The following is a 27487-nucleotide window of genomic DNA, read 5'->3' as shown; positions in this document are numbered from 1 at the left end:
AGGAACCATTTACATAATAAAAATTGCATTGTGAAATATTTTTTTCATAGCAAAATATAAAAATACTACAGTAGATTTTTTTGCTCAAATTATAATATGTGATGATGTTATAATATGTGATGAGAAAAACTATATTCTACAATATAACCTAACATTGAGTCGTATTTTGGCTGACGTGCTTTCAGCCAATTGTTAGGGCTTTGTTTTATACTGAATTTTACTACAGAACGTTCCGTCTACTTGATCAATACATAGAGCTCACGGCGGGTGTGACCTGTCAACAGGAGATGCATACTCCTCCTAGGCACCTGATCCCACCTCTGGATTTTCAAGGATCAGTGTTTTATGCCTTCTTCACAGATCTGAAATGTTTATAGATTTTTTTGAGATTGATCACTATTCGTTATCTTCACCTTTTTCAGTCATATGCAAGAAACACAGATTTTAACTGTCTGGTTTCCAGAGGGGGGCATCTCAAAATGTGAAAAGTAACAAAATTTTCTTGCTTATATGGAGTACTACAAAATATGAAAGATACTAGGGATTTACACAGAAAATAACAAAAAGTAATTGTGAGATTTTCAAATTTCTATGGTTAAAATTTCAAGAACGTACCGGTATGTTTTATACTTTGACTTTTACAAGACTTAATGACCCCCTGTTAAAGAACTTCAGTTTATCATGACGTCATAAACACACTATAATGACGTTCATCAACCAATCATTGGAAAAATTGTTTTAAATAGTAAATTCTTTAAGGAATGAATTTAATAGCTACCCAATTTATACGGTATAAAGTGGGTTGGGGCAGTTTACGCTTTATAAACCGCGAAGCAGTTTATAAAAAAGCGTAAACTGTTCCAACCCACTTTATACCGTATAAATGGAGTAGCTGTTAATTTCATTCCTGTCGCCCGCGTGGCGCAGTGATTAGAGCGTCTGCTCTAGAGTCGCTGAGTAAGAAGTTGATCCTTATGTCGCGGGTTCGAATCCCACTGTGGGACGTGGAGACCGGTCCTTTGGATGAGACCGTATAAACCGAGATCCCAGTAGGTGCTGGCACGAAAAAGATCCCTCACTGCTCAATGGCCGTAAGTGCCGAGTATAGGACAAAATTTGCAGCTCTCCACCGGCAAGTGGTGGCGTCTCCATATAAGTGAAAAATTCTTGAGAGGGACGTTAAACAACACGAAAACAAACAAACAAAACAAACAAACAATTTCATTCCTTATAATTTAATTTTCATTCATTTAGTGTAAAAAAAAAAAAAAAAGAAGACGATTGCCCTTAAAAAAAGACTTCAAATTGTACAAAATTTAAATGTAACGTCAGGCGGATCGATTCGTTTTTGACGTAATTCATTGTGACGTAGGCAACCCAATTTATACGATAAAAAGTAATTTTTTTATCCAATCAAATACCGCGTTATAACCAGAATTAAATTATTGCAAGATGTAACTAAAAATTAAAAAAAAGTATTGCCCAATGAAAAGTCCAGTTGCTCGTTTATAATCTCATCAAGAACCACAGGACCTAGTAAAGGTAAAACTGATGTAAAAGCATCCTTAATGAGTGCAAACAGGCTGTTTACTTCATTGCCACTGGGACTGGGCTTTGGCCAGAATAGATGATCAAAATAATCTTAAAAATTTAATCTTCATCTCAATAAAAGAAGGCTATGCTTGTAATAGTTATATTAATATGAAAAATAGTAGTGCAGATTCAAGTATGTTCAAATCATAGCCCATTAGGCTTTAAAATTCATAAGATTTGAGAGTTCTCATGGATTTGGATATTTATATAAATATACATTAACCTTTCATTTTACTACGATGTTAAGATGGGCTCACTTTGTTATTTGAGAACATATATAAAGAAAAAAGTCATTTAAAATCCTCTTCTTAAAATAAGAGCGCAACAATTTCTCAGATTAATTTGCAAGTATCTCCATGCAGTGCAGATTCATATTTGTTCGAATAATGCCCTGTAGTAGATATATAGATATAAAAGAGATTTATTTGAAAATATTCTACAGGACAGCAGGGACATGTTGATTCCGTTGAGCGTTGTGACCCATAATCATCTTGACATTTTCATTAAATAATTTACGTGAGGTGCAATGTTTTCTATGCATGATCTATTCTATTTATTAACTTTTCATTAAAGGCATGGAAACTCCATTACTATGTGAGTACTTCTTTAAATCAACAAAGATATTGTACCATATGAATTTTGTTATATCAAGTTAATATTCTGATTATTATCTTTATATATATTTACGTCCACCGAATATTTTCTCTCTTATTTCTTATGAAAACTGATAGATTATTATGAATCAATAAACACATTAACAAACTAATTAGATCCTTTCTTTAAGTCACCTGTAGGAAGGATCTTTTAAAAAGTGTCATACATGTACTGTTTCACGGCTTATCCATTAGCGTACTCAGCAATCAGTCATTATTTTACGTACTTTCACCCATTTAATAGTAATAATTTATTTAAAAATATACATTGTATATAAAAAAATATCTCTTCTTGTTTGTTCACATGGGAATAAATAGCAACAATCACTACAGACGAAAAAAAAACGTAACCCACTTAGGCGATTTTTGCAATGTTGCAGTCTTTCACCCTTTATGAACAAAGAAAGCATTTTACTGAGTTATTATCAATCTTTGTCATTTTTTAATTGCAGTTTTATACATCAGCTTGACCGTGTATGGTAAATAACTTAAAAATAATATTGCATTTAATATTGATTATGCATTAATTGATAGTTTAAAAAGTATATTTAAACAAATTTTGTAAAAGGTACAGAAAGTATATAGACCTGTAGCGCATTTTATATAACTTAATCGTTTCAACAATAAAACTATTTCTATATTAATTTTACATAATTTCTATAACCATTTGAAACGTCTATGAATCTGCATAGTCAAAAAGGTTTGCACCATTAATTTGGGGAAAAAAGATGATTTAAACTTTTTTCTCTCAAAACATTTTTATTAGGATTGATTCGTGCTGGACCAACCTGTATGAGATGTACTGATGTTCCGGATATAGCAGATTGTTTTACAAATATGGCTGTTTGTGGTGACAATGAGGTAAAATTCAAAGAAGCATGAGTGTTATGAAAGCTCATAAGTTATGAAATCCTATCATGATTGATATAGTAGATTGCTGAAGTATTGCAATAATAAATTTTGATTTGTAAGACGGAATTCCCTTAGCAGATTAATTCGTAGGCATTTCAAAATAATAAAAAAAAGGAAAAAAATGAGGTTATGATATTGAAGCCTTCTACACCGATGTTATACTTTAAACAACATCAGAGTCCCATTGTAAAATTGGTGTTTCCTAGTCATATTTTGTAAATTTTATTTAAAAAAAGAAAGATTCATAAATTATGTGACGCGAGTTTCTTTTATACGGTGCCGCTAAAGGGTAAGATTAAAAAAGAAATACTCGTTCTGGCAATTTAAAATTTGTCCGGACGAAATAAATATGTATTTGAATTCGTTCGGACAAATTGGATTTTTGTGCGAACGAATTAGATATTTGTTCGGACAAATTAGAATTTGTTAGAACTATGATCAGCAATAAATAATTAACTGATATGAAATCTTGTTTTCTGTTCTCCTTGAACTTTTTGTTTTCTTTTTCATCTACAAATTCTTTCAGGCAAATTAGATATTTGTTCGGACAAATTAGAAATTCGTTTGGCCGAATCAAATAAAAAAGTTTATTCCTTCGAACAAATTAGATACTGTATAGTATTTGTTTGGACGAATTAGATATTCGTTCTGACAAAGTACAAATTCGTTGGGACGAAATAGATATTTCTTACGACAAATTAGAATTTGTTTGGACTAATAAGATATTTGTTCGGACGAAGTAGTTAAATAATAATAGGTGACAGGACGCCTGAGTGATTTGCACCGAAACCTTCCATCCCACATGCAGGCGATGACTAATAAAATATTTTAATTCTTTGCATATACCATTTGCAAATAGATATCCTATATAGTTTAACATTTCCGAATAATCGGAATCAGCTAATCTGACTTCAATAGTACATGTCTTCTTACAAAGTGTGTATGTCATTGGTCCAAATTTATTTTTAAAAAAATAGATTTAGCCATCTCTATTAAGGAATGAATTCTGCTAAATCCGCAGGTATAAATCTCTAAAGATAAGATAATTTGTGCAAATTTACCGAATTGTTTGAATAAAGTATTAATTCGTCCGAACGAATTTATTTGTCCGAAAAAATTTATAATTTCTTTGAACGAATTTCTAGTTCGTCCGAACAAATATCTAATTTGTCCGAACGAATATCTTTTCCCCCGAACGATCGATTTTCTAATTTGTCCGAGCAAATTTTTAATTTGTACCAACAAATTAATTGTATAATTTGTCCAATTTTCTAATTTGTCATGACAAATATGTAAATTTCTGTACCAACAAATATTTAATTCGTCCGAACGAATTTCTAATTCGTCCGAACAAATATCTCATTTGTCCGAACAAACATCGTATTCGTCCGAGCAAATAAATATTCTTATTTAATCTATCCCTCAAACGGCGCCGTCATTTTAAGAGTATTTCTGATAAAATTGGGCATCTAATGTAAAGAAAAATAATACAGATACTTATTTTCAAATTGATAATAGTTTTTTGATTCGAAAATTTGTTAAGAAAGATCAAAAGCGATATCAAGTTATTAATCGTATCCATCTGTTTAAAGTTAAAGCATATTTCATTTAATAGCCTTTAGGTAAGCGGATAAAACATAATTTCTAACTATATAATGATAATAAGTTGAATATGGTAAAGATGTTATAAAGTATCACAGTGATAAACTCTTTTTACATTTATGTGACATTTATGCACTTTACCTGGTATTTAACAAGGTGCAAGTTTAACTCGGAAAATTAGAAGTAACTAAGATATTTGATTCAGGATAAACAACACAGATTTTTTTTCTTCCAGAATTTAAATATCTTTGCTTAAATCTCTCTCTCTCTCTCTCTCTCTCTCTCTCTCTCTCTCTCTCTCTCAAGAATTGATATCTATTAAGTAAAACTACTTTTATATTTGGCCAAGCCACATAATTTGGAGAAAATTGGAAAATGTAACTCTACAAATCAAAAAAAAAAAATTAAGTTTCAGAAATACTATGAAGTTTTGTTACTGTTAAGTTTCTGGAAACATTTTCAAGAATCTATTTTTACATTTTACACCATCAAAAAACCTAATTAGATTTTCATTTAACAGTTCTATATAGGAGATAAGAAAATATTTTATGTTTGTGGTATGTGTCTTGAAACTATGTTTTCTACATTTTATTATTTTTATTACTGGAAAGTGATAAATCATTGTATTTTCAAAACAAAAAAGTTTTTAAAAAAATGTTATACATGCATCTAAATTGATTTTTTTTTACCGCATATTCTATTGAAATTACGCTTAGTTTAACATGTTTACTCCTTTATACAGTGGATATAGCTCATAGGATATCATTTTCATATCCAAAGTTGTGACGTTGCAATGGTTTTCGTTTGAATTTGATCAGGTCAAATATTGTAGATTTATATAATTATAAAAACTGTGTAAAACATGAAATATCTATGTGTAAAACATTGTGATAAAATGATTGAATCTCTTCTTGGCTCGGGGATAAAAACACACAACTCGCCACTTAAATACGTGTCTAATTGCATTTATATTATTGACCCGTGACTGGAAAACATTTCAAGTTTACTTCTGAATTTATCATAAAAAGCATGCGTAGATTTTAATTATGCGATTCTGTGCAAACAACAATTAAGTCATATTTTACATAAAAGGAAATATACATCTATTTCCTTAATAAATAGATAATCATTCTCTTTAAAATAAATAATTCTATCTAAAACATGGGGAGGGTCTGATTTATGACACCAATGGACCAGCTGAAGAAAAACAATATCTCTATTATTTCTATAAAAAGCAAATTTGTAATGGGTAAACGAATAAAAGAAATAACTACTCGATAGTTGGTATGACCGAGGATGATAAGTAATCGAACACTCGTTGACATCTCTACTAAAAATACAAAAAAAACTTCAAGTGTGGGGTCATCAATACTACCAGGAAAGACTACCTTAAAAGACTTTCTCACCTACACAGCACTCTCGTCAAAAAGACAATAGACTCAATGGTCTGAGTCTTTCTGTATCGTTTGTTTGTTTGTTTATTGTTTAATGTCCCTCTCGAGAATTTTTCACTCATATGGAGACGCCACCACTTGCCGGTGGAGTTCTGTATCGTACCAATATTTATAACGTACATGTAAATTGCATTCAATTCAACTTTTTAGATTAAATGACATATACAGATAAAGCCTAAAATTGTGCTTTAATTTTGGAGAAATCCGAATGATTGGTATAGTTGAAAACGCAACATCATATGCATAATATATATTCTCCCTTTTTTAATTAATTTTTTTAATGATAAGAATACTGTCTTAAATAAAATATGACTATAAAAATATTATTACTACAAATTAATTCCTTTTAGGAATGTTATTTGGAAAAGACCACGGGAGATGACCTTGTATCTTGTACAACGCAGGATGTCGTTCACGTCAGGTTAGTTTGTATCGAAAAAAGTTAAATCAGGAATATTACGATAGATTGGCACGAACGTCTACTTGAGTCAACTTAGAGTCTTTTTTTATATCCATAATTGATAATGTTTGACTCCCCCATTTCTCAGTATAGCATAATTCCATGCATATTCCAATAGTATGATTTTCCTCCACTCGTGTAATTAAATGTCCTTCAACCACCTGAGCCCTACATCTTATACATATTTATAAATAACACAGGAACAGAAGTTTATGTTGCACCTCGCCACCACTGTGACTTTAATAATTAACCAAATTTTAGATTACATACAATGGTGTAGACACATGAATTGGTTATGTAAAAATAACCTTATGAAAAATTGATAGGATATTATGAATATTTGATTATTTATCCCATTAATATTTTAAATCAATATTAAGCAATAATTTTCATTAATTATCCAATTAAAATTCTTTTAAGTAAACTTAGTCTGCAATAATATTAGCCGTTTAAAATGACTTTCAAAATACGCAAGATATATAGAGAAAATGGATTTCAAATATCGTGAAAAATCCTTACATATGACGCAAATTGGCCTTCATTGTGGGTGCAAAAGGTTTAAATTATTTTAACAACCATTCCCCGTCTGGTGTTGTATTAATTTCAAATATGATCATGATAATTAAAGGCACAGATCACTGCAGATGTGTGCATTTTAGCCAAATCCTTATGATGGCTGAGATTTTGAAGAATATTCCTGTAAAGAGGTTAAGGCAGAGAATTTTATTTAAAAGAGTCAATCTATCGATACAAACTATGTAATCAATATAAAAGTTTGTAAAAATGTGCTTTAAAATTCGGGTTCGTCCTTCAGGGCCTTTACGGTCATCATGTAGGGGCTCCGTGTGCGTTTGACTTGTTTTTGACACAATTTTTTCTCTTCTTTGTGTCACTTTCCCTGAATTTTATTGTACTTAATATGCCTATTAAGCAAAACCTGCAACTGCCAGAAGGAATATGAAAATCCGGTAAAATGCTTTCATGAAATTCTACTGCGTGTGTCGTTTAAGGGGGTCTACAAAATAAGACAAAAAAAGTCGATCTATGTATTTTTACACATCCAACAGAATGCAACGTCCCCTTACTATCCATTTTGAATAATATGATATCCTTTTAATCTCTCAAGCCGCTGACTCAGAATCTATAATATAGTATAAACGCATCATTACACTCTGACTGTCTTGAATGGGAGGTCTTGATCTGCCCTTTCAGAGCATTTTCTGATAATAACCTTTATGTATGTAGCTGTACTGCTGTAGCAGTTATTTAGCTGAAATACAAGCAAGACTTTTTTCGTAAAGGTGTGCATGATAATGAAGGCAATGGGTAGTGGTTTTACCGGAAGGAGACGACGGGTGGTGAATTGTGCGGATTGTTGTTCTGATGCACCAGACAGTAACGGACCATGTAACGCAAAACTGTGCGGTGTTAGTGAGTAGTTAATCTAGTTCTAAAATAATTGCAAGTTCTATATGATCACGATTTAGCTTTCAAAATGTAACATTTTATCATACATGTAATATGATTACGTAAAACTTATCTTACCCTTTCAAATGCGTTTTTTTTTTAAATTTGAAAGCCCCACCTCAGACACAGGACACGTGTGCTGTCTGTGAAGGAGTACACGCTGATGTCCAATCTTGTACTACACTAGCTACATGTCCACCAAATGAGGTGAGTTCGAAGTCAAGGCTTAAAAATGAATAAATATCCTTTCTCCAACATTTTTTATCGCACGATGCTTGTTTAATTAAAAAAAATATCTTATGATATACTTCAGTTAACTGTTATGATTTTTATCTTTGCATGAAATGGGAAAAAAACAACCACAAAGCTAAGAGAATAACTATGAATATACATCGATAAATTTTGAAAAAAAGAGTGTTTAATCCTATAATGTACAATGATAACAAAGAAAGAGAAATTGTTAGGTTTATTGTTTAGAAATATTTCTGTTAATCTCAACTATGCACTGTAAAGTTTTTCTTCGTCCTCATATTCAACTTCGCAATTGTTTCACTTTCAACAAATAGTTCTGTAAATCTGCAAAGCAACTCTACTCTCTTAAAATATGAATAAAACTTCAAATATCGGAATTTGAAGCACCACTAGTTGCCACGAAGGCTCTGTGAGTGACGGCAATGCTAGGATAAACTGATCTCAAAAGAAAAGAAAGGAAAAATGATTTTGAGAAAATTGGGCTATTAACTTAATATATGTACTTTTTAATCTAATGCAATTGTGAAGTGATCTTTATAGTATAATTTGTTCTCAAATAATTGATTAATAGAGCATTTTTCCTGGACACATTCAATATTCCTTCTTCTTTTTTGTTGATATTAGTTTAAAAACAATCAGCAGTGCTACAGACATATTTAGGGGACACGCATTTGATCAAATCCTATGCAATATATCTGAAAATATTTCCGAATTAAGATTTTTCTTTACTATTAAAATAATATTATTAATTCAGAAAGAACCCTTTACGTGTTCTTCTAGGTTTGCTTCACTGGAATTCGCATTGTAGGCACAAGAGTGCGTTATGTGTTTGGCTGTTACGAAGAACGTGTAAGTTGAGCTTTACTTCTTCTTACGTAATGTTTTGAATTAAACAATTAGATAATGGAATTTTTTTTATTGATGAACTAGTTCATTTGTTTTAACTTTTTGATTGGTTGATTGTATGTTGTTTAACGTCCCGTTCGAGAATTTTTCACTCATATAGAGACGTCACCATATACCGGTGAAAGGCCTCAAATTTAGACCTTTACTCGGCACTCAAGGCAATTGAGCAGTGAGGATTCTTTATCGTGCCAACGCATACCGTGACACGGGCCTCGGTTTTTAAGGTCTCATCCGAAAGACCCGCAATTTTCACTTCAAAGTGCCGAGCGCTTGGCGAAGAAACAGTTGCTACCTATTTTTTTCGACTTAGGTCAGTCGCAGCCGTGATTTGAACATACGACCTTCCGATGACGGAGCGGGCACTCTACCGACTGAGCTACCGTGACGGTATATATAACTTTCCTTTATAAAGCATATTTGAAATTCTCAATAGCTGTGATTAAAAAACTGAATATTTGTTTTCTATTGATTTCACAACATAAATGATAGTCTTTAGTCTAGAAATATAGTTCCACGTTCAACAGTACAATTGCAACATGAATGTTGTCAACTTCGTTTCTCCAAAAATATTTATCATTACTTTGTATCTTCTTAACTTTTAAAGCCAGAGCTCTAAGCTAAATGTCAAAATTCACAAAACATCAATAATATTTCTTAAACAATAGTTTTGAGATAAAAAAAAAAAACAACAATACAAAACAAACAAACAAACTGTAATAATGTTTCCCAAACTAAGTTTGAAGTGACATCAGCAAAATGACGAAATACTAAGATTAAATTTAAATTTGAAGTTCATTTCATATATCATCATTTCTGAAAGCTTCATGAAAATCCACGTCGGCTTTCTCGAGAAATTGTCTGCACAAAATCGGTAGGAAAATAATAATAATAGTGAAAAAGAAACAACAGAGTAATAAAGTCTTCCGTTAAAGACGGAAGACCTTAATAATAAAAATGCTCATACATGTAATATGTACACTGATTTGAGGATAAAATGATTTTTTTTTCACAGTTTAAAATGCATTTTATTATTTAACAGAATATTATTTAAAGATGTTCAGTATACCATTAGTAGCAATGTGTAACCTTCGTTTGATGTCACAATCTAATTTTTATCGGGAGAGTGTATTGAATTTATTCCGCTATGTTTTGTGTACAGGGATGACATGATTAGCTTCGCGCTGCCCTTTAAGTCGTTTTTGCGCAATGGCATATACTAAACTTATCCTGAACATTTTTTTTTCTTTTGAAGATAACTAAAGGATATGTTTCTTAACTTGTAAAGTGCTGCTGCTTTTGTGAAATCGAGAACATTACTTGATAAACAAATAAAAGAATTGATAAATGATATACAAATTTCAACTGAAGTCTCATTGCATGAAATTAGAACTCATAAAATGCGGATTCTTTTCAAGGAGGTTCGATCCTGAGCTTTTGAGCAGATTTTTATCTGGTCCTCTCTTTCTAAAATTCTGCATCGTATTTAGTTCTTGCAATAATTTTGGATTCTACAATGCCAATTAAACTATATTCAATATAAAAAAAAAGAAACCACGATTAAATTCCACACAAAAAGCATTAAGTGGGGAACTTTATTTTGTGGCAGAAATCTTTTTTTTTAGAAGAAAATGATCAATTTTTCTCTTTCGAATTAATATTATTGTACTGTTATGTTTCGATATCTATTTTTAATGCAGGTTACACATAGAGTTATTTTGTGTTGTGAAATGTTTTATTTTGGTCCAGAATTATATATAAAATTAATTTTTATGAATTCTGTCATCATATTGTGACAAATGTGGCAAATATATTGTGAAAGTCCAGAAAAAATAACCCCAATTTTAGCTAAAAATTTGTAGAAACAAAAAATACAGTTGCATAAAGATAAAGCCACCTTTAAAATAAAGTTTGTTTGCCCTCTCCCGACCCAGGATGAAAAAAATGGGTCGGTAGATAGGTAAAAAAAAAATCTCAGAAAATTTCAATTTCAATGCTAATTGTTTGAAATCTATTGTCCAGACTACATAAAAAATAATTGCTTCCTTCATGGAGGTTAAAAAAAATTGAGTCGGGTCATTTTTAGCCAGTCGGTCGGGAGAGGGCAACCAAACATTTTTTTAAAGATGGCCTAATTATGACTTTTGATAGAAGGATCCAACCTCCGTATATATAGCAGCAACACTTTCCAAACAACTTTTAGATATAATGTAGAACCAATTTATCGATTAAAATTAAATTTTAATAAGCATATATCCTTGCGATCTTGAAATTTATTTATGACCTCCATGAAGAACATCATTTGAATTTATTAATATAAATTGGCGATAATATCATGGCTTTACCTACATAAATTCAAGTAAAAAAAAAAAGAATTTTTTCTGCGCTTCCATATTCCGATCTTTTGATTTCTACATAGTACGCCTTAACAGTGCGGCGGAGTGTTCATCCAACTGAGTTGAAACCCTTTTTAAAGACTAATAGGCATTTGGGTAAATGTGCGGAACGAAGGTCATTTTGCGAGCATATTCATGCACGTGCGCGCTTGCTCAAAGAGAGAAATGAAAGAATTAAATAGCTTAAGGTAGTATGGGATATCTCTCCACATTATGACACAATTTCGTTTGGTGTAATGTTTTGATTTGATTGAGTGCTTATTTTGGGGTCAAAATTTATAGATACTCTGTTAAAAAGAACTAACTAAAACTATTTTCATTGCAAGTTCTCACAAGATGGCATTTTATTTAAAATGGACAAAAAATTGGAAGTCTGTAACTATTAATATTTGCACTATGGACATTTGAAAAAAAACAAACCTTATCAAAAAATAGTTTAAACATAGCTGTTTTGGAACAATTGAAAGCAAATATGTGAATTTCCATTGTTTGAGTAACAGTACACTACCTTGTGGGTGGTGAGGCATGAATAAGTATGATTACTTTACAGTGTGCTGAATTATCATATTCACATGTACATGTACTGGTCTTCCTTCTCATTTCATTCAAAAAATAAATGTGTGTCATAAAAAGACCCAAAACCTTTAGAACTTTGATTGCAATTGCTCTGAAGGAGATACATCTTGGAAAGCGATTGTTCATCCATTATGCCAACAACTTTCACTGCACTAAGTGTGATTTTTTTTAAAGTTTGAAAAAAGCCTATAATTTCTTAAATAGCACCCAGAGAATTTTTACCCGTGAAAAATCAAGAATAACTCTTCCATAAGGATCTCTTAATTCAAAAATTTTTGAATGCATCTGATATTTCCAATTTATATTTTAATTTTTTTTAATTTCTGTATTTTACTTTGTTAACATATTTAGGCACATTCTAACTGTATATTACCATGGAATGTTATCAGCTATTTTTCCAGAAATGAAGTTTCCCAATTTTTTATGCTTATTTATTCTTGAAAATTAAAACAAAAATAATGAGAATTCTTTTTCATCTTTTTTTTTGTTTTTATATAAACACTGTTTTACTCTATACTTGCCTATAATAGCGAGCGCAGTCGCCTGCGTGGCGCAATGGTTAGAGCGTTCGCTCTAGAGTCGCGGAGTAAGGAGTTGATCCTTACGTCGCGGGTTCGAATCCCACTGTGGGACGTGGAGACCGGTCCTTCGGATGAGACCGTATAAACCGAGGTCCCGTGTCGCAGTAGGTGCTGGCCCTCACTGCTCAATGGCCCTGAGTGCCTAGAATAGGTCAAAATTTGCAGCTCTCCACCGGCAAGTGGTGGCGTCTCCATATGAGTGAAAAATTCTCGAGAGGGACGTTAAACAATAAACAAACAGACAAAAAATAGCGAGCGGGACGAAGTGCCGCTCGTCACTGCGAGCTCTTAAAGCAACGCCTGGGCGAAGAGAAATTCGTACTTTGCACATTGATCCAAACGAATTTGTTTCCCGCAGTTACCTCGAGACCCAAAATGCTTCTTGTTCTCGCTGCTAACTTCGTTCTCCCAGTAACAACAACTAAAAATTCACAAAAATAAACTCACCTTAATTTAATGGATATTGCATACAGAACATTTAATTTACTATCTAGACGTTCCAAATGTCTCGTGCGGTTTGAAGAGGCGGATCTAAATTTAAAACTGAATAGGTATCTGCGCTCGCCCAAACGGTCGCACCGTCAACATATTATTCAGCTTCTGAAAAAAGAAATAATATAAAAAAAAATCATTTTTATGTATTTTTATTTAATTAGATAATAAATCTTATAATTACAATTTAGCATACTGAAAGGCGGGGGTATTTCAAATCCTATTAATTTAAAGTTACATAATGAGTCAAAATCATGTGTTTCTTTTATGAAAGTTGTATCACAAAACAAACGATATATGTGAAATATGAATATTGCGAAGTTTTGGCAACTCAGCTGCACTGTAAAGCAAGAAAAAAGCAGCAAAATGTAAGTGCCGGAAAAACAAATGGTGTATCTATCGCTTTGGTTTTATCGTCTATGTCCACAATGTCAAGGTCACGTGTCCTTTATTTTTAGCGCGAAAATTGTAAACAACATTTAATTGGAGCAAACAGAAGTGAGAAATAAGTTCTGATCATCTTTTTTGAAGATTGTATAAAAATTCTCGGTCATTCGACATTTATATCTATGGAATTGAAACCATGGTAAATTCTTCAACTTGTCAGCGCACGCGTACAATAAAGAGGAAGAAGTGAAGCAATATTTTTGTGTTGGGTTATACAAAGATTTTTTTTTTACTTTTATTTTTCTCCATTAAAGTAGATTTTTTAGGTTCTGAAACCTGTAATTTTCTGAAACCTAATACTTTCAAGAACTGAACAAAATTTGCATGTGTCACGCTTAAATTCTACTTTTGTCGATTTTCGCGTTTTTCCGTCACGGTGTCACTTTAAGCAAAAGAATATGTAGGAGAAATCTCGTCTGGAATCCTATACCACCTTAAACTTGTAATTATTTCCTTTGAAATGAAATATGGAGACAACGAACAGTTTTCAAGCTCAAAGTCCTTTAAAACTTCAAATCTGAAGCTGAGCAAACACGGACCTCCAAATACGTCAGAGGTGGGATGAGGTGCAATGGAGGAGTGAGCATCCTCTGCCGACCGGTCACACCCGCCGTGTGCTCCTTGTCATAATCGGGAAATATCGGAAAAACCCATCGACACTTCAGATGTAAATATGGCCTAACAATTAGTATGAAAAACTTCAGTCAGCATATGACATAATGATAGATTGTATTTGTTGACAAGTTCATTGTATCGAATACAAAAATAGCGCAATTGGTTCCCATGGGATTTCCAACAGATTGTTGGAAGACCTGGCCTCCAAAAACCATAGATATTGTCAATCAGAGACTCAAGTATCTTTTTAATATCAACTTCAGAGTACTTGCGTTTATAATCAGAATGCTTTTTAACAAAATAATTTTGCTAATGACCAATGGCAAGGTAAGTAAATTTACGAGTTCCATTTTTATTAAAAAAGCAGCTGTCAATGATATTAAAAAAGCCCGGACTTTGGAATGGTTGAAGATAAAGATGCTATTGCATTTGGTAAAATTTTGTGATTTCAAATTTACCAAATGTTTCATGGAATTTTTAAGTATCTACATCTGATTTACAACACTTTAAGAATATATTGTTGCACAGTACTTCTGAAGCTTCTCCTTCACTGCTGTTAATATTTTAGTGAGGAGTAAAGAGAGAGGCTTGGTAGAACATTTACTGGAACTGCATGTATCTTTGTTTGTAAGGATTTTTATGAAGTTTCGAATTCCAAAACAAATATGGTAATTCAAATTCAATTTGGTTGTTGGGAATATAAAAAATAACAGTCTGGTTTAAAGTCATCATTTCGTAAGTTCTATGGTCGATACAATGACCTTGTGAACGAATACAATCTATCATTAAGTCATATGCCAACTGACGTCTTTTGTACTAATCATTAGACTATTATTTACACACCGGATTGTAGATGGATTTTTTTCATTATTTCCCGATCATGAAAAGGAGCATACGGCGGGCCTGAACGGTCGGCAGGGGATGCTCACTCCTCCCTGAAACCTGATCCCACCTCTGATGTTTTTGGAGGTCCATGTTTGCTCTGCTCTCGATTTGTATTGTTTTAATGGACTTTGAGCTTGAAAATTGTTGGTTATTTCCATATTTCATATTCAAAACTGACATATGAATTTGAAGAATTTCCTCCTTAGAGTGGGAGCTATGGGTATAAGTTGGATTATCACTCAGAGAATAAAATCCCAGTTTCTCTTAAAAAAAAAAAAGAAAAGAAAAAAAACAATTAAATAATGAGCCTTACAAACAAAGACAATGGTGTTACCTGCTTTGTCAGCTGGGACCAGTACAAACTGATCGTGTAGTCTAACTCTTTTTTTCACTTCTGAATTATTGAACACAGAAGGATAGATGGTGAAAGTTAGTATTTGAATATATCTTTCAGTTAGTAGTCTATACAAGATGACTTGGTTGAGTAAGTGTGAATGCACATGTGCTTCGTCTGAATGGCTGACATATATATATATATATATATATATATATATATATATATATATATATATATATATATATATATATATATATATATATATATATATATATCCAAAATTGAAATAAAGTCTCAGTTATCGGATTACAACATTAAATAAATATCATTTAATTTCTAGAAAATAATTGATTCTGATTGGATAAAAAATTCTTTTGATAACTGCATCAATAAAATCTGGAGTTCACTTGCACTTAGCAGCCGGAACTACTTTGGCTGACTTTACATGTATATTTCCCGCTTCCATATTACTTTTGAAAGAAAAATGAAATTCTTTTACTCTATTTTCCTGAATTTCAAAACTCGTCCGTTACGTTCCTGAGTTATTTTCTACTTTCGTTTCTTTTCGAATTATCCCCCTTTGCTAAACAAATCAGATCGTCTGCAAATGACAACAATGCAGTTGCGGGAAAAAAGGAAAGAAATCATCATACGTATATTAAATGTTTGTGTTTGAGACAACTGGTATGAACAATAAAACTGTGAAGAAATGTTTTTATGCTACCAAAGCGGGGAAATGCCGTTACTCTGTTAATTCTTAGGAAACGAATGCATGAGAAAAACGACGCTGAGCGAGGACGGATAAACAGTCGGCAACAGACTCTTCCAGATATTGAAGCATGTTGTTTTATGCCTGGACATGTTGTGATACGTATATATATGTTCGATTTGAAATTCAGATGCAGAGATGCGCATATGAAACCGAAAATTTCTGTGACCTAGAAAGAGTTGTTAAGGTTATAATTGAGTAGCTTCCCTTTACATTTACGAACCTAAAGATATCAGCTTACTGGGGGAATATAAACATTGGGATATAGCAGAAATTAATACAACAGGTAAGTTTTTGTGTTAAAACTGTTTTTGTTAGAATAACAGTAATGACACGACAATATTTGAAAACGTTGTTTGTTCGTTATACTCGGTGTCTGAAAATTTAGACAACTAAGCTAGGCCTGGCCTATGTGTTGGACAGTCATTCGATCGTTCTCAAGTTAAATCTCATCATTGAAAGATAAATATTAAATGATAAGAAATAAATCTTATAATTTTTTCTTTCATCGATGTATCATAGAAAGCTTATACGTAAAATTTCATCAATCCATGCGCATAGATCTGTACATTCAGCCATTTTGAATTTCAGCAACGTTGTTGTGATGTATTCCTACGCACTGTCTTCGATACTTAAATTAAATATTAAAGTGAAAGAAAGTTTCATTTTATTATTTTAAAATCATAATTAAATGATAAGAAATGAAAGTAATGTTTTTTCTTTGACCGAAGTATCAAACAAAAATTTGGACGGAAAACGTTTTCATCAATGCGCTACGCGCACCGAAGTATCAAACAAAAATTTGGACGGAAAACGTTTTCATCAATGCGCTACGCGCATTGATGAAAACGTTTTCCGTCCAAATTTTTGTTTGATACTTCGGTCAAAGAAAAAAATATTACATTCATTTCTTAAATAAAAAGAAAACACAAGAATCCTCCGTAAAGCTTTAGCGCTTCAGAAGCTTTACATTACAAAAATGTATACACAACGGTAACATAGTAACAATGATTATGACGTTAAACTAAGCGGAACGTTTAATGTCTATATTGTGACGTCATACATAAAATATTGCAATGATGATGAAAAAGTTCGGGAAAATCATAGGTAGTTTATAAGAGACTATTAAGTTTTGGCTTTAGAATGCAAATAAAATGTTTTTCTAGCGCTAAAGCTTTACGGAGGATTCTTGTGTTTTCTTTTTATATTTATTTTAATATATATATATATATATATATATATATATATATATATATATATATATATATATATATATATATATATATATATATATATATATATATATAAGCACTAAAAACCAACAACACTGTATATCCTAAGTGTCGGATCTACTAAGTAGATACAAGGTCACGGATGGAAATTTATATAAAGCACTTAAAATGACCAACGACACGAACAATAATAATTGTCAAATTTTCGGGACAACCTGTCCCTTTCTCAGGACAAAGAAAAAAGTTAAGAAGTCATAAGAACAAAGGAAATAGAGAAGCAAAAACAACTAGCACTACTACTAAACTACCAAACACTAAATATTTACAATGTTACATGTTTAATTTGGAGTTTATAAACAGTTGTGAACAAAGAAATCCGGAGCGCTATGAATTGCGTCCGGTCTATCGGGTGTAGTCTGGTGAAGTGTGATTTACATAATTGAACGAATTAATTATCGCTAATTAATTACAGCCAACAGTAAATCGTACATTGTCTTATTCTCTCAAAATAGCGTAACTCTACATGATAAAAAGAAATTAAAGAAAGATAATATGGAAAGACAATTTTGAAATATGAATTTGGATATATTATAAATTTGGAAATCGGAAAAAAGAAATAAACAAAAATGTGAGCTGTAAATATTTGGGTAGGTTGTTCCAGGATTACTAATACGAATTAACGGTAAAGTTTACACTATATAGAGAGAATGAACTTGTTTGTTACAATCCGGGATTGGGTCTAGTTCACGTTCATCCTGGTGAAGTCATTAAGTTTGTTAATACCATTAGGGCGGAATGACTTCAGCCTGTGCATCCAGAACTTTTCCTTGCCTTTTCTCTGCGCGTCTGTCCATCTTGGATCATGGTCAATAACCACTACTGTCATGTCCTCCCATTTGTGACCTTCAAGGTTGAAATGTTCCCCAACGGGTTCATTGAGTTTTTTGGTCCTAATGGTAGAACGGTGATTATTGACCCTCCTGCGGAGATCTCCTGTTTCACCAACATACTGTTTGAAGCAAACTTTGCAACTGATGAGATAAATGCAGTTGTCTGTTTGACAGGACAAATTCCCTAGTATTTTGTAGCTGCGGCCTGTAACGGGGCTGTTAAAACTGTCTGTGTCAGAGCTGTACTTACAGAGAAGACATCTTCTGTCAGAGCAAGTTTTAAAGCCCCCGTTAGGTAATGGATTGTCCAATCTGGTTCTTACTACCATGTCCTTCAGGTTCCTCGGGCGTCTGTATGCAGCCAATGGGGGCTCCTTAAAGACCTCTGCCATTCGTTTATTTGAGTGGAGAATTGGCAGATTCTTTTGAAGGATACCGCTGAGGTTCTTAAGGACGGGATGGTTTGTGGTTACCAGAGGGACCCTGCCGCTATTGTCTTTTTCCTTGTAGCGTAATAGGTTTTGTCTGTCATGTCCCGCCATCTCATCAATAGCAGGTTGTACGGTGCGGGCATTGTAGCCTCTCTTGCATAAGTGGGACTTAAGGAGACCGCTTTGTTCTTGATATAAGGCAGGGGATGAACAGATGCGCCGAATTCTGGTGGCTAGACCCTTAGGCACACCCTTGAATGTGTGTGGGGGATGACAGCTAGTTGGCATAAGATACAGATGGGAATCTGTGGGTTTCGTGTGGAGACTGAACTCGATTTCACCATCAGTCAGGGTAGATGTAGTATCTAGGAATATGTTTTTCGAATTAGATACGTCTACTGTAAATTTGATAGACTGATGAAAGGTGTTGGCAAACGAAATGAATGCCTCGAGGCTCTCGCGACATTCCACCCACTTCATCTCTATATCGTCAATGAAACGCAACCAGCTAAGGGGCCTAAATGGTGCTTGAAGTAGCAAGTTGCGTTCCAGTCTGCCCATGAAAATATTGGCATAAGATGGTGCCATTTTCGTACCCATAGCAGTGCCATTAACCTGCAGGTAATGTTCTCCATTAAACATGAAGTTGTTATACTTGAGAACATGTTCAAGGAGCTTGGCAAGGGACTCGGTAGATCATCGTTTGATTTTCTGGTTATTTATTTGTATTCCACTCTTGCAATTTAGTTCTTTCCACTCTTCTCATCAAAATTTTATTCATGTAGCAATTGTTTTTATTTTTTTGAATTCTTGTACGAGTTATCTCCTACGTATTAAGAAATTAGTGCAATCGTTCGTTGAATCTTCGACTTCACACGGCTACAGTTTAAAAATTAGTCATATTCTTTAGGCCATTACCTGTTTATTTCCTTTTAAACATGTCTATAAAAAGTAATCCAACATTCAAACTTCTGATGAAACAACACCAAAAATCAATCAAAACTGAACACCGGGTCTCGAATTTACAGACCTACTTAGAGTGTGACATTATACCTAAAGGTTTCCAGATTAATGTCACGCCTAACATAGGGCCGATCTCCAAACGCTTTCAAGAACCTTGGGAAGATATTACAAAGAGGTGTTCTAAACAATTGATGTCACTCTGTCTTTCTTGGGATATCCACAAGTTAGGACAATTTGAGAGTGATATCACTTCCTTAGAATCATCCCTCACTGATAGCATGTCCCAAGCTGATCTTGATGAAGCCCATAAGATTATTGACACCTATAATATGGTCCTAACAAATGAACTCAACAAGACTCAAAGAAAGAAATTTCTCCGAGACAGTGTTCCACAGACCAGGAACAACCGATCAGAGGTCCAAGTTAACAAAACACGTAAGCCCCGCTCGAGACGCTTCAAGCGCTTAACGACAATCGCGAGGGACGGACCCTCACAAACTCCTGACGTCTGCCCAGTGCTCAATAGATCTAGTGTTCCTCTCTCCGAATCGGAAACCTCACTTCTTTCCAAAGGGCTGAATTTCTGTCCCACGCCACATGAGGTCGACGAAAAACAAGTCAGAGAGGACACCCGAGCTTTCTTTCGGAGACTTCGGTTGAAGGAGCATTTTTCTAGAAAAAACTCCGAAGTTGACTCATATGACTCTTCTCAGCCACAATTGCACGACCTAGAGGAACACAAACTCTATCGGCCAAAAAGTGACTGGGAACCTGCACCGGGCAAATGCAGAGCCCTTGAGTCGTATATTGACGCCGTTGAGTCAGACATAGAGAAACTCCTTTCAATGCCAGACAAGGCTCCCGACAATTTGAGTAAGGAAGAGAGATCCGCCTTACAATCATTAAAGAATCGGGATGACATTGTAATCAAGAAAGCAGACAAAGGCTCTACAGTAGTAGTGCTTGATAAAGAGACGTACATGGCGGAGGCCCATAGACAACTCTCAGACGAACGTTTCTATAAGAAACTGGACTCTGACCCTACTAAAGAATTCTCCACCGCCATCACCAAAACTCTTGACGAAATGTTTGAGAAAAACGAGATTGGTATCAACGTCTATGAGACACTCAATCCTATTGACTGTAGACCAGGACAATTTTATCTGCTTCCTAAGATACACAAAGAAGGTATGCCAGGTCGCCCTATAGTTAGCGCTATTGGACACCCCACGGAGAAAATTTCTGAATACATCGATTTACATCTCCGTCCACACGTAGAGAATTTGCCATCCTATCTCAAGGACACCACGGACTACATTAACAAGACGCCCTCTACTGGCCTTCCAGATCATACCCTTCTCGTGACTATGGACGTCACATCTTTGTACACCAATATTCCGCACGATGAGGGTATCGAAGCCTGTAGAGAAGTCTGGGATAGTAGATCCATACAAATTCCTTCTACCGAGTCCCTTGCCAAGCTCCTTGAACATGTTCTCAAGTATAACAACTTCATGTTTAATGGAGAACATTACCTGCAGGTTAATGGCACTGCTATGGGTACGAAAATGGCACCATCTTATGCCAATATTTTCATGGGCAGACTGGAACGCAACTTGCTACTTCAAGCACCATTTAGGCCCCTTAGCTGGTTGCGTTTCATTGACGATATAGAGATGAAGTGGGTGGAATGTCGCGAGAGCCTCGAGGCATTCATTTCGTTTGCCAACACCTTTCATCAGTCTATCAAATTTACAGTAGACGTATCTAATTCGAAAAACATATTCCTAGATACTACATCTACCCTGACTGATGGTGAAATCGAGTTCAGTCTCCACACGAAACCCACAGATTCCCATCTGTATCTTATGCCAACTAGCTGTCATCCCCCACACACATTCAAGGGTGTGCCTAAGGGTCTAGCCACCAGAATTCGGCGCATCTGTTCATCCCCTGCCTTATATCAAGAACAAAGCGGTCTCCTTAAGTCCCACTTATGCAAGAGAGGCTACAATGCCCGCACCGTACAACCTGCTATTGATGAGATGGCGGGACATGACAGACAAAACCTATTACGCTACAAGGAAAAAGACAATAGCGGCAGGGTCCCTCTGGTAACCACAAACCATCCCGTCCTTAAGAACCTCAGCGGTATCCTTCAAAAGAATCTGCCAATTCTCCACTCAAATAAACGAATGGCAGAGGTCTTTAAGGAGCCCCCATTGGCTGCATACAGACGCCCGAGGAACCTGAAGGACATGGTAGTAAGAACCAGATTGGACAATCCATTACCTAACGGGGGCTTTAAAACTTGCTCTGACAGAAGATGTCTTCTCTGTAAGTACAGCTCTGACACAGACAGTTTTAACAGCCCCGTTACAGGCCGCAGCTACAAAATACTAGGGAATTTGTCCTGTCAAACAGACAACTGCATTTATCTCATCAGTTGCAAAGTTTGCTTCAAACAGTATGTTGGTGAAACAGGAGATCTCCGCAGGAGGGTCAATAATCACCGTTCTACCATTAGGACCAAAAAACTCAATGAACCCGTTGGGGAACATTTCAACCTTGAAGGTCACAAATGGGAGGACATGACAGTAGTGGTTATTGACCATGATCCAAGATGGACAGACGCGCAGAGAAAAGGCAAGGAAAAGTTCTGGATGCACAGGCTGAAGTCATTCCGCCCTAATGGTATTAACAAACTTAATGACTTCACCAGGATGAACGTGAACTAGACCCAATCCCGGATTGTAACAAACAAGTTCATTCTCTCTATATAGTGTAAACTTTACCGTTAATTCGTATTAGTAATCCTGGAACAACCTACCCAAATATTTACAGCTCACATTTTTGTTTATTTCTTTTTTCCGATTTCCAAATTTATAATATATCCAAATTCATATTTCAAAATTGTCTTTCCATATTATCTTTCTTTAATTTCTTTTTATCATGTAGAGTTACGCTATTTTGAGAGAATAAGACAATGTACGATTTACTGTTGGCTGTAATTAATTAGCGATAATTAATTCGTTCAATTATGTAAATCACACTTCACCAGACTACACCCGATAGACCGGACGCAATTCATAGCGCTCCGGATTTCTTTGTTCACAACTGTTTATAAACTCCAAATTAAACATGTAACATTGTAAATATTTAGTGTTTGGTAGTTTAGTAGTAGTGCTAGTTGTTTTTGCTTCTCTATTTCCTTTGTTTTTATGACTTCTTAACTTTTTTCTTTGTCCTGAGAAAGGGACAGGTTGTCCCGAAAATTTGACAATTATTATTGTTCGTGTCGTTGGTCATTTTTAGTGCTTTGTATATATATATATATATATATATATATATATATATATATATATATATATATATATATATATATATATATATATATATATATATATATATAATTTCAAAAACAAAATGAGGAACCGGTACAGTTTTGTTGGGTGTATTAAAAGTAAAAGTCCCCAAAAAATCAAAACATATTTCACAAAATCCATATAATGAGGTTTTACAATATATAGTAAATGGAAATTTAAAAAATCTCGAAATCACGCTTATGTGTGCTGAAATTTGATTGACTTAGATTTTTAATAGCCAATAAGTTTCTTAGTTTTGAACAAAACAGAACACAAATTTAGATATAGATAAGCATTATAAGATCCCACTATATGCCATTCTCAAAATAGAAATACATGACGTTACCAAATTTTGTTTTCAATGAAAATCTTTGAGATATTGCACTTTGGTAAATATATTGTTGATCTCAGATATGAAAGCATGCACAGAAATCTGTTTTGCTAATACTTGAAAGGATTATCCTACTTTTTTTTTTAATTATAAAATACTTTGGAAAAAATGTGTAGGTACTACAGTATATAAAACATAAGAATTGCTCAATTTCATGAAGCTTGTCGCGAATAGGGGCACCATAGGGAGTAAGGGATTCTTTTGGGGATAATATCTCACATTTTTCCCTACAATTATCTAGTTAACAAGCTGTGAAACTATGTTTTACTATAGTTCATTTTTTGCAATTCATTGATATTAAAGCTTTAACTATAATAGAGATTGCACTAGTATATAATTAACATCCCCTAAACAATAGATATGATTGAAAACTAATAATCAACTTTGTTTTGTTTATTATCGTGAAAACTGCATGCCATATATCGTATTACTACGAAAGCCCATTTAGGACCTATCAAAAAATATTTTTGAATTCGATATAACAAATTGTTGAATTTGTAATAACGAATTTAATTCATTATAACAGTTTCTTTGAATTCGTTATAATGAATTTAATCTGTCATAACAAATTTGTTGAATTCTTTATAACGAATTCATTCAAAAATTTGTTATAACGAATTAAATTCGTTATACCGAATTCTGAAACTTGTTACAACGAATTGAATTCGTTAAAACGAATTCTGTAATTTGTTATAACGATTTAGATTCGTTAAAACGAATTCGACAAATCGTTATATCATATTCATATATATATATATATATATATATATATATATATATATATATATATATATATATATATATATATATATATATATATATATATATATATATATATATATTTTATAGGCCCTGACTGTTGAATTTGATTTAACGAATTTTATTTTTTAATTTGTTGTAACACATTTTTGAATTCGTTATAACGAATTAAATTTGTTCTAACAAATTTTAGAATTCATTTAAACGAATCTAATTTGTTATAACAAATTTTTTGAATTCGTTATAACGAATTCAACAAATTTGTTATAACGGATTAAATTCGTTATAACGAATTCAAAGAAATTATTATAACAAATTAAAATCGTTATAACAAATTCTACAATTCGTTATATCGAATTCGAAAATATTTTAAGATAGGTCCTAAATGGGCTTCCGTATTTCCGTCTATTACAGTATTGCATGTATAATTTTTTTCGTTAACTCTGCAACAGAACTACAGAATTAATTTTCCAATCTAAATCAGAGTTGATGTGGAGTCAAAAATTGAGCTTTTTTTCTATCCCTCGTTTTAGGTGTGTTATGCAATGTTATCAAATGACAAAAAAGAGAGTTCAATTTCTCATCCTCGACCTGGTAGAGTTATTCACGGCGATCAAGGCATGCCAGTCTGTGACGCGTGTTGTAAAGGAAACAAATGTAACGCTGCAGACTGTTTTGAACTCAGACAGAGTAAGTATGGGATCAATTAGTTGAATCTTGTGATTAAAAAAAACTTCATTCTTTGAGGCAAGGTTGTCAACACCAGGAGAATCATATAATTGTACTTAAAATGACTGAACAACTGTATTTCTTGATAAGCGTAAGTTTGTGGATATAATTTCTACATGCTTATCATAGTTGTTTAACATATCAATATATTGTCTTTCGTGAACATCTCTCCATCATTAAAAAAGTGGTAATTTTGTGCAATGGTTCTTAAAGAGTTTCTTCGTAAAAATAATTTAAAAAAAACAACCTTCGAGTTTGTTTTTCTCTCCAAAACGAAAAAAAAACATTCTCAATCAAACGTGAATTATTCATATTTTCTACGCAAGAAGTTCATCATTTAAACAGATATGACAATCACAGACTAAAGCAATGGAACCACATATTAGGCTTAAAGAAAGAAGAAAAATACAGTGTATATTGTTATGAATAAAATAAGCACTGGAAGTTGTTTTTCTTTAAAGCTTTTATTACATAGCATTCTGTTATTAGTCCCCTACCGGTGAAACCGGATGGGACTATAGGTTTCCTCTCAGTCTGTATGTCCGTCTGTCTAGCTGTACCTCTGTCTGTCTGTCTGTCTGTCAGTCTGTCCCACTTGGTTTTCCGCACCATACCTAATTGCTTGCAGATATTGAGCTGATTTTAGGTATAACTCTTGATGAGTTACAGATCAAATTTGCACTTCGTTCCGCTTCAATGATTTTTACGGAATTACGACCTTTTCAATTTTTCAGGATTTTCCGCAATTTTTTTTCTATACGCTTGCAGATATTGAGCTGATTTTTGGTATTGGACTTTACCTTGATGAGTTATAGAGCAAGTTCGCATTTTGTTCCTCTTCACTGATGTTTGACGGATTTATGGCATTTTCAATTTTTAACGGGAACCAGATTACACTTGCCGATAGGGGACTAGTATTGCTAATGCAATACTCTCAGGATGCTTGTTAATATTGGTTAAGGGTGTTGTGAATTCACAGTGGTCATCTTTTTTTTAGTTTTCTTCAATTCATTTATATATAATTTTAGTCACATAAGATGAATGGGATTGGGCAGCATGCAAAGCCTATTTTAGCCCTCTCCCTACAACAAGGTCAAGGTAATTACACACCATGTAGGTATAATATTAATTAAACAAGCATTGTAGAAAAGAAACAAGAATAAAGGAAATAATACAATGAAGTACCAGTTTGGAAATATTGTCAAAATCTACATACATGACAGTGTTCAAATAAAACCTTTTTTTTTTTTTTAAAATCAGAGCCAAACTTAGCTGCAGATCTGTAGCTCGCTGGTCTGAAAAATTGGGACGGATACTAGTAGCGTCACCCATTGAAAAAGTTGTACATAAAAAGTGCGCTGTTTCCCGATTTATTTTTCAGGATATTTCAACTGTTATCTCAAGGTATTACTAACCGTGTGTTCCTGGCATACTCTTTTACTATTTCCGATCAAAACATTTTCAATAATCATTGTTAATAGCCCTCCTGGACCTTAGATTGAGGCCATGTGCATCCAAAATTTCGCCTATTTATACTGCCATTTTGTGTGGCAAGACAATTCGGTCGCTTTGTGCAGACGTTAACAAGAGTAGTCGATAGAGGTCTAAGGAATTGTTTGAAATCGAGCTTTTGTGCAATTAAAAAGTAAGAATTTGGAGAAATAAATCCAGAATAGTGCGCAAATTTGTATGCGCAATAAATATACTTTTTCCTCAGGGTAGCACTGTAGCTCTCCGGTCTGTCAATATTTTATTTTAGGAGAGCTACTGTAACAGTTTTGCAGCCAACCCAAATTGTAGGTGAGTAGCATTTTGGAAAAAAGTTTACAGAGACGGACAGACACCTTTCTTTGATCACTTGAGCTCTTTCGGTCTCTGACCCGTAGAGTTCAAACAATAATAAAAGCACTGATTTATAAAGATTTTTGGGGGCTTAAAACAACTGGAGGAAAAGGAGAGAGGGTGTGAAGAGGCTAATTTCAAAGGGTTGATAAACGTGTGTGGTGGTAAACCAAAGAATTCTATACATCCTTTTCCTTCAGCTGCTTAATTGTTTTTCACTGACGCAAAAAGATCAACACATGTACCTTCTTAAAATGAGAATCACAGTAATTTGAAAATCTTCTTTAAATGTTAATCTGCGAGTACACAGCAGCACTGAATTTCTGTTTGTAGAAATGTTTGTCTGATAACAATACGATGTTTGTCTGATAACAATATGATCTTGTTGATCGAAAGGTCTAACTATTCTTCGTAGAGAATATTGCAATTCCATTGCATGGAAGCGGTTATGCCCTTCCCTTTGCATGTGAAAAAAAATTAGAGACAGAGAC

The 27487-nt window shown here is 33.6% G+C and overlaps 1 pseudogene; it reads left to right on the top strand.

Moving 5' to 3' along the window:
• The first annotated feature begins 3008 nt into the window (after positions 1-3008).
• Positions 3009-25540, top strand: LOC133202902 (uncharacterized; annotated as a pseudogene).
• The last annotated feature ends 1947 nt before the right edge of the window (positions 25541-27487 follow it).

The sequence above is a fragment of the Saccostrea echinata genome, unplaced genomic scaffold, assembly GCF_033153115.1.
Source record: "Saccostrea echinata isolate AGI-Se365-2 ecotype Australia unplaced genomic scaffold, CSIRO_AGI_Sech_v1 ptg000047l, whole genome shotgun sequence".
Taxonomy (NCBI): Eukaryota; Metazoa; Mollusca; class Bivalvia; order Ostreida; family Ostreidae; genus Saccostrea; species Saccostrea echinata.
This window is presented reverse-complemented; position numbering and strand designations above follow the sequence as displayed.